Source organism: Lissotriton vulgaris, chromosome 1_2 (assembly GCF_964263255.1).
Source record: "Lissotriton vulgaris chromosome 1_2, aLisVul1.2, whole genome shotgun sequence".
In the NCBI taxonomy this organism is placed as follows: Eukaryota; Metazoa; Chordata; class Amphibia; order Caudata; family Salamandridae; genus Lissotriton; species Lissotriton vulgaris.
Window position 1 is genome coordinate 49,892,107 of NC_141686.1, and position 19,535 is coordinate 49,911,641.

Below are 19,535 nucleotides of genomic sequence, written 5' to 3' on the forward strand. Positions count from 1 at the left end.
GCCACACACACACATACAGACTGGGGGTCGAAGTGTCCTACAAAGAGGGAGTCTGCTGCTTACCTCAGCTCTGGGAACGGCAGAAACCCAGGCATAAGATAACCCAGACGATGGCTGGAGGGCGCGAGGGGTGAGGGCGCGAGGGATAGGAAGAGGGGGTGAAGAGGGTCACAAGGCAGCTCCGTCGGCACCCTGCTCCTAATGCCCCAAACTTTAAAAACAAGCACTGACAAGGCCAAAAGATCTGATTTGTGTTTGAGTCTTGACTGAAATATTAACAAGGAAAGGCACGGACAGCGGGAGGGGGGCGGGAAAGGCACGGACAGTGGGAGGGGGGGCGGGAAAGGCACGGACAGCGGGAGGTGGGCGGGAAAAGCACGGACAGCGGGAGGGGGGCGGGAACGGGCACTGACCTGGACTTCTTCCGGCGGCGGTCGGCCTGGAATGAACAAAACAAACCTAAAAAAAAAACTAAAAAAAACAACCCGCCCACCGCCGAGATGACGCGCACAGAGGGGCGGAGAGGGAAGAAATCGCGGGAACGCCCACGAATCTGGTCCGGCCATGACGGACCGATCTCTGTTCCAATGGCTAGCCTCCATTTATGGAGCTAGCCAATGGAACAGAGGGCGGATTCCCAAGCCACATACTATTGTCATTAGGTTTTCACCTGCGTGAAAAGCTGCGCAGTGCGCAGCTTTCACTTAGGCGAAACCTAAAAAGGCACAAGACACGTTTGAAAAGCTCTGCTTTACCCCTTCTATGGTAGCAGTAGTAAGAATAGACAGTAGCAGCTCGGCTGTTAGCATAGGTCCCAGGTTTACCAGGTCCATATGTGAGACGAGGTGCTAAACACCAGTTGTTCTCTGCATGAAGACCTTGCTTTATAATGGGATAAGCAACACTGAAAGTACCAGATTGCAAACAAATAGCATAGAATGGAGCAGCTAGTCACACACAGATCTGTGACATTCGGAAGGTCTGTGATAAAGGGTTACCTGGCCCCCTCCAAGAAAGGTGTGAGGATGAGTAACATTTTACAAATCATGCTTGGGCTCATCCGATTTTACTAAACAGCAACATGTATTTAATTTAATGAAAAATGTCAGGATGCCTGGACAGAGGTAATAAAACATACTTATCCCAGCAAATGGGATACACGTTTAATAGGGTCAAATATTGGTATGAAGGGGTTTTGGTGATATACACACAAGGTAGAAGACTGAATGCCTAGTAAATGTCATCATCCAATGAAGGGGGAGAAAAGGTTAATGATCCAGCACACATCCTCCCAAATGTATACAATATAGAAAAAATGTGCAGTTCGAAAGGGAGGAGAAGTTAACCTCCTCCAAAGTATAACAATTCATATCATTGTGTGGTTATCAAAGGCAATGTGGTTAAGGAGCACAAGCCCTCATCCACCTAATAGTGGCATTCTTAATCATCAGGCTGTGTTCCTCATTGGGCTGGCGCTGCAAAGCCCAATGTACCCAGTGAAGGGTCTGTTTGCCAGAGATCTTTTTCACTGAAGCCAAGGAGGGCCTGTCTGTATGGCCCTAGTGTTGTTGTAGAGTAGATTAACTAAACAAGTGACCAGTTGGTGAACACATTAAAGTGAAGGCTCCCAGTTTTCTGTTCTTACTGATATTTACAGATACATACAGACAGAAAACTATATGTTTCCTGTCTGTATTTATTTTAGAAAGTGGGAAAATACTGGAAATTGGGGCTCTTATGAGTGACTTTCCATCCTGTCTGTGGTGAATTCCAAGACAACAGATGAGCAGATAGATAGATTGAGAAGTTAAAAAAACAGGTTAAGATATCTTTAAATACAGGCATATATTAAAATATATTTATAGTAAATTGCTAATATTTACCTGTGTGTGTAGTGTTTTGCTATACTTGGCTACTGACTTTTTAAAAAAGTGAAAGTCATCAGAGTATGAGCGCATGTTTATTAGTTAAATAAATGTGGTAATGTATCAATTCTGACTCTACTTATTCGCAAACTACAAAACGAATATGGATAAATACTAATAAGATAGCCAAAAAATAAATATGGATAAATACAGACGGAAATGTTAAAAAAAAATACCAGTATGGCATGTACTTCCTTATGCATTTTGTAATAGATAACATGCTTGACTGATGTGTCACTGGAATCTGCTGCTTATGAAAAATGTGTGGATGAAGATTTTTTTTTATTCTGGGTACAACCGCTCCACTGGGGTTTAAAATTGAATAAATAAAGATGTCAATTTTTTTTAAAATACCATAAAACCAGGATCCCTGATTAAAATTAACTTAAGACGCCATTAAAAGATTTCTTTAATATGGAGAGTCTTTGTTAAGGTTAAAAACAAGATTTGACCTCAGAGGATGTAAATGTTTCCCAAGGTCTGAACAGGTCAACATGTTTCTTGCCTTACACAATCCCCTAAAGGATCACTGGCAATTCATCAGGACCAAAGTGTGTGCCTAATCTACATAAAAGATTCCTGGATTCAGACTGTGAAGGAAAAATAGGTAAGTGGTATGTAATAATTACAAATTCTGGAAGATACTCCTAGGTTGTTACCCCTGTTCCAAAGACTACCATTAGGGCCACATAAAACTCAAATCCTCCTAAGAAAAGGGTCTCTTAACAACCCATGGATGTTCGGACCCTAATATCACTTGCTTGCAGTGTGAAGTAAGAAATATTAGCATATATTAGGCACATAATACCAGATACTGTGAGACCCCAAAACTGGGATAGTTAAAGTTACATGATTGATTGATTTATTGAGGACAGGGTTTCTAAAGTGCAGTTACCTCTAGAAGGAGGTGTCAGCTGCTAGCAACCTTACCCACACATTGGGTAAAATATATGTTTTGTCAACCAACTAAATTTAGCAGCAGGTTGGCTGATTAGTTGGTAAAAAGGAACATTTTTATTTGGTGTCTGAAATGAGTTAGATATCCTTGCGTTCATGGTAAAATATTCCTGCTTTAGAAGTAATAAGCGCTAGAGAGCACCCCCTATTCTAGATTGCCTAAAAGTGGGTGTCGTAGGTAGAAAGGAATTTTGTGACCTGGGAGGGCGAGATTCCAAATACAGACGAACCGTATGAGCTTTGTTCTACAATGTTTATAGATTTGTGGCATAAACAAAAAGCCTTGAACATAAACCTTTTCTAAACAGGAGCCAGTGAAGTGTATTTTGCTAGGAAGATATGGGGTGGACTTCTTGAGGCCCATGAATAAACGGGCTTCTGGATTTTCTAAGATCTAATAACTGTCCTTTGTGAAAACCCTATTGAGTATTCCAGATAGCTAATGAGCTGGTTATGGACATCTTCCTGAGTCATTTAGACGGGGACAGGATTGAGATTGGACAAAAATTAGTTAAGATTTCAGGGTCAAAAGTAGGCTTCCTGAAAAAAAGAGGCAAAACCATTGGTATTCTGGTAGTATACCAGATAATAAGAATTGCAGATTTAATATATGAAAGAATGGTAGAGCTGACTTTCTTATGTTGTTGTTCTGTACAAACATCCATAAGGGAGAAAGAGACAATTTTGCTGAAATCTTTTGATGATTTTGATTAATTGATGGGGTTAAAAGTGTCCCAGAGAGGCTTGGTGTGGGCGGGTGACGGAAGTCCTCAACCCCAACAGACTGCACATGAAGTCTGATGATTGCTTCTGGTTGGGTGAGATTGTTAACAAGTTTTTAAAAGGCCCTTATGAGGTTTTTAGAATCTAAAAGCTGTTTTTTGGAAGAACTCTGCCTTTTTGTAATAGGAATGTAAAGGAGCAGAATATATTTCATTCAAATGTGGTTCATAGCCTTTCTGCCATAATCATTTGCAGTCTTTTTTGTGTTTTCAGTTCTTCACTGTACCAGAGGGCTGAGGGCTTATCACTTCTCGGTTTGAATGTTTTTATTGGTATCACTTGGTCCAGCGCGTTGGATCTCAAGTTTTCTATGGCTTCAGAGTTGTGTGTGTGGCTGTCCTCGGGGAGGATGGGACAGACAGTATGTAGCACTTTATTCCAACCTTCACAGGCCAGTTTTTCATGCTTTCAACAGGAATGTCAAAGAAGGCGAGGGCAAGGGAGAGCCAAGCAAAATATTTCATTTTAAATAAATCCGATTATGACCAATCCCAGTCAACTTGGAATGCTTTCAAATTGATGACAATGAAGGGAACATAAAATGGCATGAAATGTATGGCCAGATTTGTAGGTGGGCTCTTTTTTTGTTTTCTAGAAGTAAAGAGGAGCAATAATGGGTAAAATTAACATTTCCTTACCTGATTTGTTATCAAGATGAAATTTAAACTCACCCAGAAGATTTTTATGGGTGCTAAGAAGACAACGCTGTCACAGATGCAAAAATGAATTGATAAAAATACCAGTAGACCCCGGAGATTGTAGGTGATATTTTAAAAGTTAGGGCTAGCACATCAATTGGAGTTAAGAAATTATCAGAGGCCTCAAGATACTCTTTATAGAAGCACAACACTCCACTGCCCCACTTTTATGTTCCATCAAAATGTTTAATAAGATAGCCAACCCAGAAGCTAGGAATATTTCCTAGGCAAACTTATGCTTTAGCCATGTCTATGTAATGAAAGAGTAGCCTAAATTGGACTCTTTCATTATACAGTGAACTTCAGAGTAGTGTTTAATTAAAGCATGTACATTGAGATGTTTATATTTAAAATATAGTGAAGGAGCCTTGGGACTCTAACATTGGCCTGGTGACCTAATGACATGGGCATTGAGCTTAGCATAGTGGCTCTGGGGCACTGGCACTGGTACACAAACTGGCAAACAGCCACACAAACATAGAGATACTGGCTCTTTTACATGGACATTGTCATTTGGACAACGCTGTGTGGACACTGATATATGGACCATGTGACGGACACTGGCATTGGGAGACACACAACTCTGACTTGGGTACATGGGGATGCAGACACATAGTGTCACTGAGAAGGACAATTAAATGTTCACAAGTTCAATTCGAGAAAAAACAGAGGTTATTATATTTTGAATTCCCTCCCCAAGCTGGTCCTCTAACTGGTGGCCAGAATAAATGAGCCAACCTCCTACTCCTGTTCTTCAAGCTAAAAACCTGGGAGTCATCATTGATGACAAGCTCAATATGGGTGCCCGGGTATTATCAGTGGTTTCTTCAGCCTACTATACCCTTAGAACAATTCGGAAAATACTACCATATATTTCCAAAAACTTTAGAAAAAATTTGATCACAGCATTAGTCGTTTCAAAATTGGACTATTGCAACAGTCTTTACGTGACCTTGCAAGAAAAACTTTTAAATAGGTTGCAACTTGTGCAGAATGAAGCAGCTGGAATGATTCTAAACTTACCTAAATATAAAATAATTCAATAATACATGAGCTGCTTGGTCAGAATTGGGCCCAGATTATTCTCGATACAGAGGGTACACTGTCACAGAAGATTTTGATTGAAAATGGGCTAAGAAAGGGGTTTGTGTTGGCTCTGTTGCTTTTCTCTTTATTCTTAGCAGACTTGCCCGTCACTTTGAGATCGGTGAGGGGGCCAGCCCAAAAATAGATGGAAAACATATTGCATGCTTACTTTACGCAGATGATTTGGTGATAATGGACCAAACTGAGATAGGTCTGCAGAGAAAGCTCAAAGTGTCTAGGGACTACTGTAGCCATAAGAAATTAATAGTAAACCTGGAAAAAACAAAGATTCTCTGCTTGGGCAAAAAGAGTAAGATTTTCAACTGGGTCCTAGACACCATAAAATTGGAGAAAGTTAAGGAGTATAAATATCTACGAATCTGATTCGTGAAATCTATGATGTGAAAGTTCACCTGGATGCACTAAGAAATCGAGCCCTAACCTCGGTTAGCGGCCTGAGGAAATTTAACGTTTCCTATGGAGAAATGACAGATTGACCTGTCCTGAGTGCCTATAGGTTATGGTATCTCTCCAGTTTTTATATGGTGCTGAACTGCTATTCTTAAGTGGTAAGAGAAAGTGGGATGCTGAAGAAGGAAAATGTATAAAAAAATGACTGTTCCTATCTAGATCCTCAATGATACAGGCTATAAGACTAGAAACAGGTATGATTTTACTTGACATACATAGACCTACTGTGCCCCCGCCTTCACGAGTTATACAGCGAGGCATTGAAGAGAGGCGGCCTGCCTGACACAACACTGCAGGCCCTGATTGTTTCCCTTTTGAAACCCGGGAGGGACGCTCTGCGCCTAGACAACTACAGACCACTGTCGCTTCTGAAAACTGACTCCAAGATTCTCAGTAAGATACTAGCGGTGCGTCTATCCCAGCACATACCGGACATGGTACACCCCGATCAATGTGGGTTTGTGCCGGGTAGGAGTACGGCTCTAAATTTGCGAAGACTCAGTCAACTAATGTCTCCGGATGCAAGGGGGAGTGACACTGAGGGTTGTATCTCACTGGACCTTGACAGGCATTTGATACACTCAGATGGGACTACATCTTTGCGGTCATGACCAAATTCGGGTTGCCAGCTGGATTTATAGCATGGGTGTCCCTGCTATACCGGAAACCCACGGCACGGGTTCGAACCAACAAGTGTATCTCTGATCGGATCGAGGTAGCGAGAGGTACGCGGCAGGGATGCCCACTCTCGCCCTTGCTGTTCATAGTCGCCCTGGAGCCCTTACTGCTGAAAGTGCGATCAGCGACGACCGCGGTGGGGATAAATAGGCTTAACACTCATCACGTCATATCGGCGTACGCCGATGACATACTGCTGTTCCTAAGAGACGTGAATAAACCTGTGACACCGCTACCGCAGATTTTTGAAGACTTTCGCGAGTTGTCGGGCCTCGCCATCAACGAGACGAAGTCATACGGGTTTGGCTTCCGGGGCCCGGTGGCGGGAACACAAATCCAGTTTCCGCCGCACTGTTTCCAGGTGGCACCCGTGACCTTTAAGTACCTGGGTATCCAGATATACCGACAATCACAGGACTTGATGGATGGTAATCTGCGAAGAGCCCTGACTAACCTAACTACTCAGGTGCAATTCTGGACTACCCTGCCATTGTCGGTGGCAGGAAGAGTGGCTATCTCAAAGATGGTGGTGCTGCCACGTTTGTTGCATTTCTTTACGAATTTACCAATTTCAATCCCTATGCCATTTTTTAAGAAGCTAAATACTCTACTAATCGAACTAGTATGGGGGAAGGGCAGAAGACGCATAAGCATTGCCAAACTACAACTTCCCACGGATAAGGGCGGCTTGGGGGTGCCTGATTTGTTCGCTTATGGCTATGCATGCCAACTGCAATGGCTAGCATATTGGTTAGCAGGCCGCAACTTACATGAGCTGAACATGACGGAGGGTGATAGGAACCGGGGGGTTATACATCGGTTGTTATTACCAGGGGCCAGAACACCGGCAACGACTCCACCCCTACTCAAACTGGCTCTTACATACTGGAAGAGAGCGATCAGGTATACTAATAGACGTTTGAGTTATGCACCATCGATACCACTGTTGGGCATCCCACTGGGGACAGGCACAATGACGGAACGAAGACTGCAGGTCTGGCAGGAAGCGGGACTAGCGCAAATCGGGGATTTTTTCTCGGATAACAGGCTACTGCCATACGAGGAATTCACCAGGCTCCATCAAACGCCGAGGGCACTCTTTCTGCAACATGCACAACTGACTCATTACATAGGCACCCACTGGCTGGAGGGTGGAGCGGAGCCCGACACCAACACATTGATCACTATGCAGTACCTCATGGGAAGGGCTAGTCACCTGACAAAATGGCTGACTGCTGGAATACAAGAGGGCAGGGCTGACCCCCTCCAACCCCTGAAGTCACGATGGGAGGTGGATATAGGAAGGGACTTGAGTGACAAGGAATGGGGGATGGTGCTGAGACTGCCAAGGAAAGTGTCCCGAAACCCTAGGTTTAAATTTATACAATTGATGATTGACTCCCCACAAGAACATGTAATGTTCCCGGCAGCGGCTGATAATTGTCCCAGATGTCAGCTGGAGGATGTAGTTTTGATGCACATGTTTTGGGATTGCCCTAAGCTAGGACACTATTGGGGTACAATACACCACATTTTGAATGACAGAGCACCAGGCAGACCCTACACATCTGCTTCTTATTGCATGCTGGGGATAGGCTACAAAGAGAAAAAGAGAAGTGTGGAATCCAGATTTGTAGACTTGGCATTGTTGCTAGCGAAGAGAACGGTGGCGATGAGGTGGAAATCGGCCAGGCCGCCGGAATTAGAGACCTGGAGTGGGGAGGTGATCAGATGGGGCAAAGCTGAGGGACAGAAACTATGCAGGGAAGAACGCAGGGGCCTCAGGAAACACCCCATCTCAATGGAATGGAATGCTCTACTTCTAGCATAAGAACAGGGCGTACAAGACCAGGGGGACTAGTACGAGTCTATTGACAGTTTTAGGGGAACAATGCGCACACGTCCGACCATACCCGGGACCCGAGATGCAGACCTACAGGAAACCAAAGGTTGTAACTGTATGCTATAAACATGGGGACCGGCACCCCCGTCAGATGCCTACTGTAACACAACACCACCATAGTACTGATTTGTGGATTGAGTAAGTGCTGGGAGAGGGAGGGATAGGGGGAGGGTGTTTGGGAGTTACGGGATGCTACTACTCACAGAAAATGGAAAATGCTAATGTTAAATTGCATTCTGAGATGTATGTCACACTGCGGAGATACGCTAAACGATAGATTGTAAAATATGCAGTGACCTTATTTTGCAAATAAAGATATTTTTAAAAAAAATAGAAACAGGTATGGTCTCACGGCAGTAATAAGGTTGTGGCAACGCTTGGGTTGTGAAGAGGGGCAAAACGTATCTTCTTGGTGTAAATGTAGGATCCTACAGAGTGAAATGAAGTGGGCAAATGGGGTTAGAGAAATAGTGACTATGACGTGTAGGGCTTTGAGGGTTGATGTAAGCCAGCAGCATTTCCACCCGACTATATGTAAGGCGGAACTCAAGACAGCAGGGAAAGAAATATCATTGGATATGGATAGGCAATACTTGGAAGGGAAAATATCCGTACATGTTATGTTGAAACCTTGGCAAAACGGCCAATAATTCCTGCACATGGATTTTCTTCCCAACCGCTGGATCTGGAGAGAATTATTAAAGATAAGGACTGAGATTAATCCATGCTATGACAATGATAGGATTAAGAGGGTTATTATTGATCCAGAAGGGAAGTGCACCTGCAATATAGGGACAAAATGTAACATTTTGCATATTTTACTGGACTGTCTATATGTTCTTGATGCACGAATACTGTGGCTACATCCAATCTTCCTAAAATACGAGGTCAGGAATCGGGAACAGGCAGGAGATCTGCTATTGGATATGCACGCCTTAGATGTAGCATGTTCATTAGGGAAGTTTATGCTTGTAGTTAAAAATGTTCTTAAAAACTTGTAGAGTAGACTTTGCAGCATCAGTATGGATTTGATGGGAAATATACCAGTTTTTATGAATGATAATTGGGAATCTAAATATTTGATAGATATATAGTATCTTTTTTTGAGTATATGTTGCAGCATCAGTATGGATTTGATGGAAAATACACCAGTGCTTATGCTTACTGTGAATCTAAATAATTGTTAGATAGATTGTATTTCTTTTAGATGGATATTTAATATATTTGAAGTATTTTATTGGTTTGAAAAAGTTTTTAACTGGAGCAGATTTTTAAACCGATGAAACCCTAGTATGCCGTAAGATCAAAAAGGCAAACTGGGGAGGCAGGAGTATTCAACTCTATATAGCAAAACTATGGACAAATCTGCCAAAATGTATTAGAAGCATTCCCTCCTTGGAGGGATTTAGGAAGGAGATTAATACCTGAGTGCTTAACAAGTAATGCACCTTAGTCTTAGTATGCTCTACCGTAGTCAGTGCCAAGACACCCAATTGGATAATCCCACACTCCACAAGTTTCCTCAACATAACATGATATAACATAACATAACAAGGTCACTGGTACAAGAGACCAGAGAGACATTAATCCATGGACGCAAAGACTAGGTCTGTGAGATTGAATGGGAGACTATGGACACTTCATTCAGGGGCATAAGAACAAACAAATATTTGGTCCCAAAATTGTTCTCAAACAGACCTTTCCACCAAGCAAGCTTAAGATTGTCAATTGCTGTTCATCAGCAATACTTCCTAAGTGTAAGGAAATTCCTCTTTTTGCATGATCACCCGCAATATTTTGGACTGATGCTGCTGTTTTTTTTACTCTGAGGGTGCACTGAGTCCTGCCAAATAGATGTCAGTGCCAGTGTATGTCTGCTTAGTTTATGCAGAACAGGCATATGTAAACCTACGTATAAATCCCTGGTATATGGTACCAGAGGTACCCAGGGCTTGTACATTAAAGTATCCCTCGTAGACTGCAACCTTTATTGTGCCACTGCAAGTTTGCCAAAGCAAAGCATGACTCGCAGCCTGACATTGCTGACTAGCAGAATAGTTTTCAAAGTAATAACTTGACTTTGCCATTTAAAATAATGTCAAAGCCCAGGTCTATCGGGCCCATGGCAGGGTGCTATACCTTAGAAAGTGTACCATTTGGTTCAAGTGTTCTTCTAATGAAAACCCCAAATTGTTGTTTTTATTGTAGAAAGACTAGTAAATCCATTGGCAAGTACGGGTTACACGCTGACCACTCAGCTATGCTAAATTCTGAGTGGGACTATTGACGTTGGTGCTTTGAGGTATCAAATGAATTGTTGCATTAAACATGACTTGATGCTGAAGTCAAATTTAATGCAATTCTTAAGTAAATGGCAACATAAGAAACTTGCCACTCAGGTTTCCAAGGTTTTCCAGTGACCGTTTACAGTTGCTGGCCACAAGATAGCCTTCTGCCCTCCTCAGGGGAACTGTGAATGACTCTCAGAAAGGAACTCAAAGGGCCTGCCATTGGAAAAGGTGTTACCTCCTCCTGGCAGGACGGCCAAACAATTCTGAGCCGAAAAGGCAAGCTTCAAAGAGGAAGATGCTTTTGACGGGCAAATAGTGCACATACTAGAGGGGCTGCTCTTTTGTTCTAGTAGACTAGTGGCATTGGATACAACCTGTTTACCAAACTGGTGGAAAGCAGTTTTTCCACGGGGTGGGATTCCAAGCTCTACACACCGAGGGTGGGGTCCTGCCTTCTTGGGAGTGGGCAGAACTTTGCATTCTGGGATTGCTAGATGGCACTCTTTGAAGGAAGTCCAGGCGGTAGGGGACCTGGTAGCCCATTGTGTAGTAGTCATGGCATCCGAGGGCAAGTTCTGAGCATAAAAGTGGCACCCTTGGCACCAAGACCTCAGCTCACATCTGCACTAAAAAGTGGAGTGAAGAAGGACTGCCCTGCTGTTCCCTGGACCCAGCAAAGAGAGGCTGCACCAAGTCTGGACCACACCTGCTGTTCCTTGCGCTAGTAGAGAGAGGTCTGTGCCTGTGGTGTCCTGCCCAAAGAAATGTAGTCCCAGGCCTCAGACAGAAGGTGCAACTCCAATAGTCAGTTGGCTGACTTCCGATCACAGCTACAGGGCCACAAAATGTGAAGGAGCCTGCCTTAGTGAGTCGGTAGCAAAGACTGCCTACCCAACAAAGTGCAGCCTGAGAGACTTAGTCCCAACCCTAAAAAGTTGCACCTGAGTCGACTGGACTCAGGAGTCTAGTCATTGAGTGCAGCATGGTCACCTAAGTTGGGAGTTATCACAAGTTCAAAGGAACAAGTGGTTTTGTTGTAACTGGAGACCAGTGGCAACTCTTTTTTAGCTGGACTTCAGCTATTGACAAGGTTACCCCACTGTGACCTTGGACTGAGTGATAGCCCCAGGAAGGCCCCTGTCACCAGATCAGCATCCTCTGCACCCTGTATCTCTTGTATTGGGATCACTCCATTGAAGTTGTTGGTGTCCAGAGATCCTGAAACTGGACTGGAGAATGCAAGGTAACTGCCCAACCAAGTCTAAATGGACCTTATGACCTGCTCCCTTCCAGAGTTTGTTGCTCAAAGTGGGCTGGAGTAGTAGTCTACAACTGTACAAAGGTTTTCAAAATAACAGCTAAATGTGGTAGCTGCCAATGCTTATTTATTATTTGAATGCAAAGCAGTGATTTCTTATTTGTTTATTAATTTATATCTTCAGGAACTCTGGTAAGTGCTTGTTCTAGTGTCAGATTTCTAAATATTTTGTACTTGTGCCTTGGACAATGCCTGACTGCTCAAAGTCACAGCTACCCAGGGTTGAGCAAAGGTTTGGCAAACAATCCTGAATGAGCGCCAAGAAGGGTTGGTGAGTTTTTTACAACCACACCATGTAATAAACCACTTTCCTCACACTACGTTTTATTGTTGAGGCAATAAAGCAGTCTATCATTGTCCAAATAGAATAATTACCCAGCCCTGCCAAATTTACCCATTACCAAAACTCTGCCTCAGCCCGTGCAACTTCCCAGAATGCACATTTAGAGTTTACAGCACTTTTATCGATGCCTCCTTTCTCACTGTTTCCCTATATTTTTCTTTCACCTTTGGCATCCCTTCCTGCTTTTTGGTCTGAGTCAAAGTCTGATTATGACAAATAAATCAGGGCCCCCAAAAAATAGTTTGGGTGCCCACCATTTCCAAACATCCATATAAATAAAGCACTGTTCAAATGATCTCAAATGATGGCAGAGCATCTGCTTAGCTGATTTTACCTCCTTTTTATTAGTGGAACTGGGCACATTGCCACACTCACTTGCTGAGCTGTGTCCATGCTCCCCCACCAGCCTATACTTACCTTGTCTTTCTGTTCTGCTCTCTGTTTCATTGAAGTCTATCCTCAGGAGCCGGATGCAGTTAGCTTAGTGCTGACTGACATTGGATCAAACCTTGTGTGCATTGTTTTTGTGTACTCACATGTGTGACAATGTGTTTAGGATTGGAGAAGTGTGGCTTTATGGTTAGAGCGGCAGACCCTGACGCAGAGGTCTGGCCCGGGACCAGGGTTTAATTCCCGCCTCAGCGGCTCTTGGACTCAATCTCCCCGGACCTGATAATTCTCGCCTCAGTGCCTAGTCTAATCATGGGTCCCACTCTGTGACTCAGGGCAATAGCTTGCTTAATCTCCACATCGGCCCCAGCAGCGCTTGGATGCCTGGCTTCACCTTGGGGGTGCCCAGGAGTGGACATCTCACAGGAAAGCCAGGAAGGGTTCCACAGTGGTATGAATACAGCGCTACTAGACCTCTGGGTAGAAGGAATTATATAACTACAAACACATTTACATTTATATTTAAAATCCATCTAGTTAATATATTATCAATGATTGTCATTAAATTCTGGCTGCAAATGCAGCATTTGCAACACATTTTTCGAAAGGTGCCTTGATGGAGAATACACAATCCGATGTATACTTCCTGAAAGGCTATCACTGTGATTTTAAGGGCATCATTTCTTCTTAATTATCACATATATCTGTCAAGGAAGAATACTTTATAAAATACCACCAAATGTATGGTGTTCTTTAAACTTCCAGTTTATTGTGTTTTTTTAAATATTGTGGAGAGAACTACATCCCTGTGCACCAGAGACCACTTTTATGTTATAGTTATTGTTTTGAGCATAGCCCGCCCCCCCCCAAAATAAAACATTCACCCCTGGCTACGGGCCTGCCTATCCACACCTCTATGGTGGCCACAAGAGCTCTGAACACTGGAGAAAAGGTTCTGCCATCTTCGGTTTTAATAGAGACTAGTGTCCCTATGTCTGACCTTCAAAACCCTTCACGGGTTGGGTCTGGTGTGTCTACAAAGGATGTTTTCGTGGTATGTACCGGCCCGCAACCTGCGCTCCTCTTCGGCCAGGGTAGTGGCCGTACCCAGGTTCAAAAGATCGGGAGAGGGAGGCAGATCATTTAGAGTGGCTGCGGCTGAGCTTTGGAATTCTCTGCCCATTGAATTCAGCCAGATTAACTGCCTTCTTGCCTTTAGAAGGCAGCTAAAAACGTGGCTTTTTCCCCCCTTCTTAAATTTTTTCAGTCTGCCACTAGCCACCTGTTTCTCGCTTTGCTGATGCTGCTAGCGCCAGGATGCCTTTCGAGGTAAAAGTGCGCTTTATAAGTGTAATAAATAAAATAAATACATAATAGTGGTACTGTGGGATTGTTTGCAGCAGTGCACACAGGAACTGTTGCAAAATTGGGTATGGATACCCTTGGGAACTTTTTCCCTACTGGTAGAGGATGAGCAAGGATTCCCTTATACCCACAGGCTAAAAGCAGGCATAAATGTGGCACCTCTGGGCACCCTCTTTAAAATACCACTGGGCCTGTGGAAGACAGAAGAAGTACTGCACAAGTGAGGAAAACCCTAAAAGCTGGACCTGCTCCTACTTGTATCTAGGACTAAAAAGTAGACTCCAAGGGGCAGTTGACTGGCCTCCTGTTAAGTTACAGGTTCACAAAATCTGCAAGAAGCCTACTTTCTAAATTAACCCTGCTGACCAGTGTTAGACCTGTCAACCTTAGGGGGGGGTCTCCCCCCCAACTTTTTGCCTACCTCCTTTACTTTTTTGACCTCATTTTTACTGGCTTTAGGAGGCTGAGTGCAATGGATCAAAAATGCAAGACATGTACTTTTAAGTATGTTTTACATATCCTGGTAGTGACAATCTCTCAAATTCCTTTTTTTACTACTGCAAGCCCATCGTTCCAATAGGCTAACACTGGGATTACCTTATTAGAAGTTTTAAGTGTCATTGCCGATTGTGAAAATAATAGAATTTTCAAGATTGATGTCTCTGGAATCACAATTCAAAATCACAACTCTGATTTTAAATTGCAGTTCTAAAAATCGCACTGTTAGAGAATTGGCATTTTCTTACTTTAGCTATTTGGTACCTGCAGCCAGTTCTGATACACACCTGGGGAGGGTGACAGCTGGGCGTTGTGTATTCCACTTAGACAGCTACACACAATGGGTGCATAGGTGTGACTTGATAGGCCTTCCTGGTGGGATGGAGCTGGACCCAGCCTCACTTACACCTAAATAGGCTGTGTCCTGTCCCTAAACAAAGGGTTGCATACCCCTCTGTAGAGAATCTGGAGCCAAGGCAAGAAGGGAGGACCTCTGTGCACTTCAAAGGCCTGTCGTTGAAATCTCCCCTACTTCAAATGTGCCACTGTGTATAAGTACTGGACCTCAGACGCCACCACTTCAGTACACTTCTGGACTAGTGAAGACTCTGCTGGAAAGAAGGACTGCTGTGCTGCTGCTGAACTACTGCTTTGTTGGACTCCTGCCTTGCTGTGCAGTTCTGCTGCCTGCTGTATCCCAGCCTGGGTGAGAAGGAATGGAGCTGCATCACTTGAACCAAAAGAGACTCCAAGAGCTAGCTGCGCAAGTGGAAATGGTGACTCATTGGTGGGACAGACCCTGGATAGGGGGTGCTGTGGGACTGTGATATGTCCCCACACAAGCCACCCTGGCAGCACTGTAACACCATGACCTCAGCCCTGCAAGGAGATGGAGGGTCGTTTATTATATACCCTCCTGTTTGCGTGCCTTTGGGTTCTGTAAGACAAAGCTCCCATGCACACAAAAACCTTCTCCTGACCGCCCTAATTCATCGCCCACACACTGGGGACTGGACTGCATTATTGGGAGTAGAAGGGCATGTGGATTATTGGGGACTGGACCTCAAACTGAAAACTACGTTGCTTCCCTGGCGTAATGGATGATTTTGGCATTTTCCCACATCACTTTCTACTTTAAGGTGCAGTTGTGGCCATTATTTGTTGGAATTGGAGTGGGCAGCTATTACAACATCATTGCTTTAAACTTATCTCCACCACATTCGGCCAGGTATGTGAAATTATGCTCCTTTATAGATCCCTACTCTCACAAACTAAAAATTAGCAAACATTGGGTGGGTCCTGACAAAGGCACGGGCAGAATGATGTCTATATGTGCTGAAACATGTTGACCACTTTAATGTTTTAGACAGCTATTTGTTAACACTGTCTTTTTTTGCACTGTTTTTAATTTGAATTGTGAGAGACATCAATAAATCTATGGTCTGTCAAAACTCAATTTTAACTTCACTCTTCACCCACGCACTGCACTTAGTTCCCATAAAATCAACTACTCTCATCTGGTAGTAGCTCAAACAACTATACTAAAACATCCTCGGGCTCCCATCATTATGATAAGGTTGTAGCTCTTAGAGTCACTAGTGTGACTGAAAAAGAGGAGATCCAGATGATGAAGCATGTCACCAGGTTTGGTGAGTGATGGGAATCCGTAAATTTACTTAAGATTTTTCCTTTCCTTTGCGACATTTATCTCAGTATTGTTTTTCTTGCAGAGTTTACAGGTACCAAACATTAAGTATAGACCATGGATACTCTAGGTATGTGACTATTGGTTAGAAGTAACCTGGTAGAACACAAGGAGAGGAGTGCACCATGGCTGGGCAGGAAACCTGGTCCTTGAAATGCACAAAATGCAAAGCATGCCAATTTGGCAAAAACACCTCACAATGCAAATCACGCTTATCACCACATCCTAGTAAAGTCACAGGAAAATACACATGCGATATGAAATTCGCAGTCTATCTACCTGAATGTCCATGAGGGTTACATTACATCGGGAGTACCAACACCTAAGTACCATAAAGAATTGAGACAGAACTTATAGGTTGCACACCACTTCCTTATAGGTTGCACACCACTTCCAAATCCTTGAGAAGCATGTACACGGTGTGCTCTCCAATTTTTTGGAGTCCAATGAGCTATTGCACGCTTCTCAATCAGGCTTCCGCCCCAATTTAAGCACAGAAACAGCGCTATTGGAGGTTTCGGAGGTCGTTAAGGAGACGCTGGATGTTGGAGGCAGGGTGATGCTAGTCATGTTGGACCTGTTGGCGGCCTTCGACACCGTCCCCCAGGAGGATCTCCTCGTAAGACTTCATGACATCGGTCTGAGGGGGACGGTGCTCAGTTGGTTTCGCTCCTTTCTAGCCAACCACCGACAAACGGTCTGGGTCTCCCCTGGATCCGCTGAGATGTCGCCTTTGGGAGTCGGAGTTCCTCAGGGCTCTGTATTGAGCCCAACTCTATTTAACATCTTTATGACCCCTTTGGCGACGTTGGTGGAGTCCTTTGGGGCCCAGATCGTTTCCTACGCCGTTGACACCCAGCTGCTCTTTACCTACCGGAAGGGTGAAGAATTTGATGGTGAAAGTATCCGGGAGTGCCTTGGGGCTGTCTTTAATTGGTTCCAACTGAACAGCCTCAAGTGCAACTCAGACAAATCTGAGATACTCTTTTTTGGATGTCCATCTGATCCGGACTGGCATGGGTGGTGGCCCGCCGACATGTTCCCCCCAGCTCATTCATCCCAGTCAGCCAAGAACCTGGGAATTAAAATCGACAACGGGTTGACGCTTAAATCCCAGGTGCTGGCTATTACAGGAACATGTTTTGGCATCCTCAGGATGCTCCGGAAGTTCTTTCCGTTACTTTCGGAGGAACACAGGAGAACAATAGTTCAGGCCCTCATTGGTTCCAGATTGGATTATGCTAACATCTTATACCTTGGCCTCCCGGAGTACCTCCTACAACGCCTACAGGTGGCCCAGAATGCAGCCGCACGAGCCATCTTCGGCCTTCATAGGCGAGCCAGTGCCTCAAGCCTATTGCAAGCTCTACATTGGCTCCCCATCCAGAAGCGAATGATATTCAAGGCTATGACGCTGGCCCACAAAGCTCTGCATGCCACGGGAGCTCAATACTTGCAAAGGAGGCTGGCTTTTTACCATCCGGCATGATCCTTGAGATCGGAGTCCCTTTCGTTTGCGGTAGTCCCCCGAATAAAAAAAGCCTGCATTGGAGGACTGCTTGTTTTTATTTTCGCTTTGTACTATCAGACCTAAGAAGGAACAGACAAAACATAACAGTGAAAATAAAAACAAGCAGTCACAAATCCTAGAACCGGGCAGGAAGTCTCTAACAGGTAAAGAGCCAGGTCTTTAAGCCCTTCCTGAACGCAAGTAAGTTAGGCGTGGAACGCAAGGTCAAAGGTAAAGAGTTCCTAAGCTGAGGGGCCAACAGCCTAAATGACCGTCCTCCAATGCAGGTTTCCTGCTCTCTCTTCCAAATACCAAAGCAGTTTGCTATGGCAGGGTGGGAGCCGCGAGGCTCCCGCCCTGCCATAGCAAACTACAGTGTCCCGGGGGTGGGCACACGGGGACACCACAGGAGCCGCCCTGGGGGGTGGTGGTCCCCAGGGCCCTCAAGGGCTCCAGGAGGGGGCCACACGGCCCCCTCCCACCATTTCTAAAGCCCCGGGGGTTGGTGGTCCCTGGGGCTGGCGGGTCTGTCACGGACCCCCCTATTTTAAATATTAGAGACCTGGGACGGTGATGGTCCCCGGGGGGTGTGGGGGAGGCTTGAGCCCTCCCCACACAGGGTCATTTTATGAAAAAAAAGCCCCGGCTGGTGGTCCCCGTGGCAGTGGGGGGCCATGTGTTCCTGCTACACAATAAATGTTAAGCCTCAGGGGTGGCAGTCCCCAGGGCTTGGGGGCCTTTGAGCCCCCACCACCCATTTTTTCTAAAGCCCCAGGGTGTGGCGGTCCCTGGGGAAGGGGGGACTGAGAGCCCCCCATATATTTCCCAAAATCCCCGGGAGAAGCGGTCCCCGGGGCTGGGGGGCCACTCTGGGCCCCCATAACTATAATAAAATGCCCCCGAGACTTGGCCTCCCCGGGGGCTACTTATAAACAAAGCACGGGAGCCCGCGCTTCAGCTTTTTTTTTCAGCTGCGGGATGCGCAGATCCTATGCGCATCCCGCGATTTTTTTTTTTTAAATAATTTGGGGGGCCTTGGCGTTCCTTGTGGGACCCCCTGAGTGGGCCTAGCGGGTCAGGGTGTGTCTACCCTTCCCCCTTTGCGTTTTGTGCACGTTTCTTTTGCTGATTTCTTGTGCCTCGGTTCTACCGAGGCACAAGATGGCTGCCAACACTTCCTGATTTGGAGTGTTGACAGCCAATTAGAATACAGCTCTTGCACGGCAGGTTGCGCTTAGGATACCTGGATCCTGCACGGCCATAGACATATAATTACATTTAAATGTCATTTTCTCAGGAACTACTGAACGGATTTACACCATTTAAGCAAAAGGCACGAGTCTGAAAGGAGGACTACCTCTTTGCCAAATTCGGTGTATTCCGTTCAGCAGTTTGGGCTGTAGCTGCGTCAAAAGGACCCTATGGAAAATTGCATGGGGAAAACACGTTTTGTGACCCCCCTTTTTTCTCGGCACCCGCTTGACGATTCAACCTGAGACTTTCAGGATAGGAGCGGACCAGAGCTGATAATTAGTTTTGTAAATTTTGCGATGATTCGTCAACCGGCACCAAAGTTATTCCAAATAGAATGTTGCGGATTTCCTATGGAAAACA

General features: G+C 44.8%; 1 pseudogene; it reads right to left on the reverse strand.

Moving 5' to 3' along the window:
• LOC147733902 (uncharacterized) overlaps positions 1-19,183 on the reverse strand; it is a 50,309-nt pseudogene extending 31,126 nt beyond the window's left edge.
• Positions 19,184-19,535: the final 352 nt, after the last annotated feature.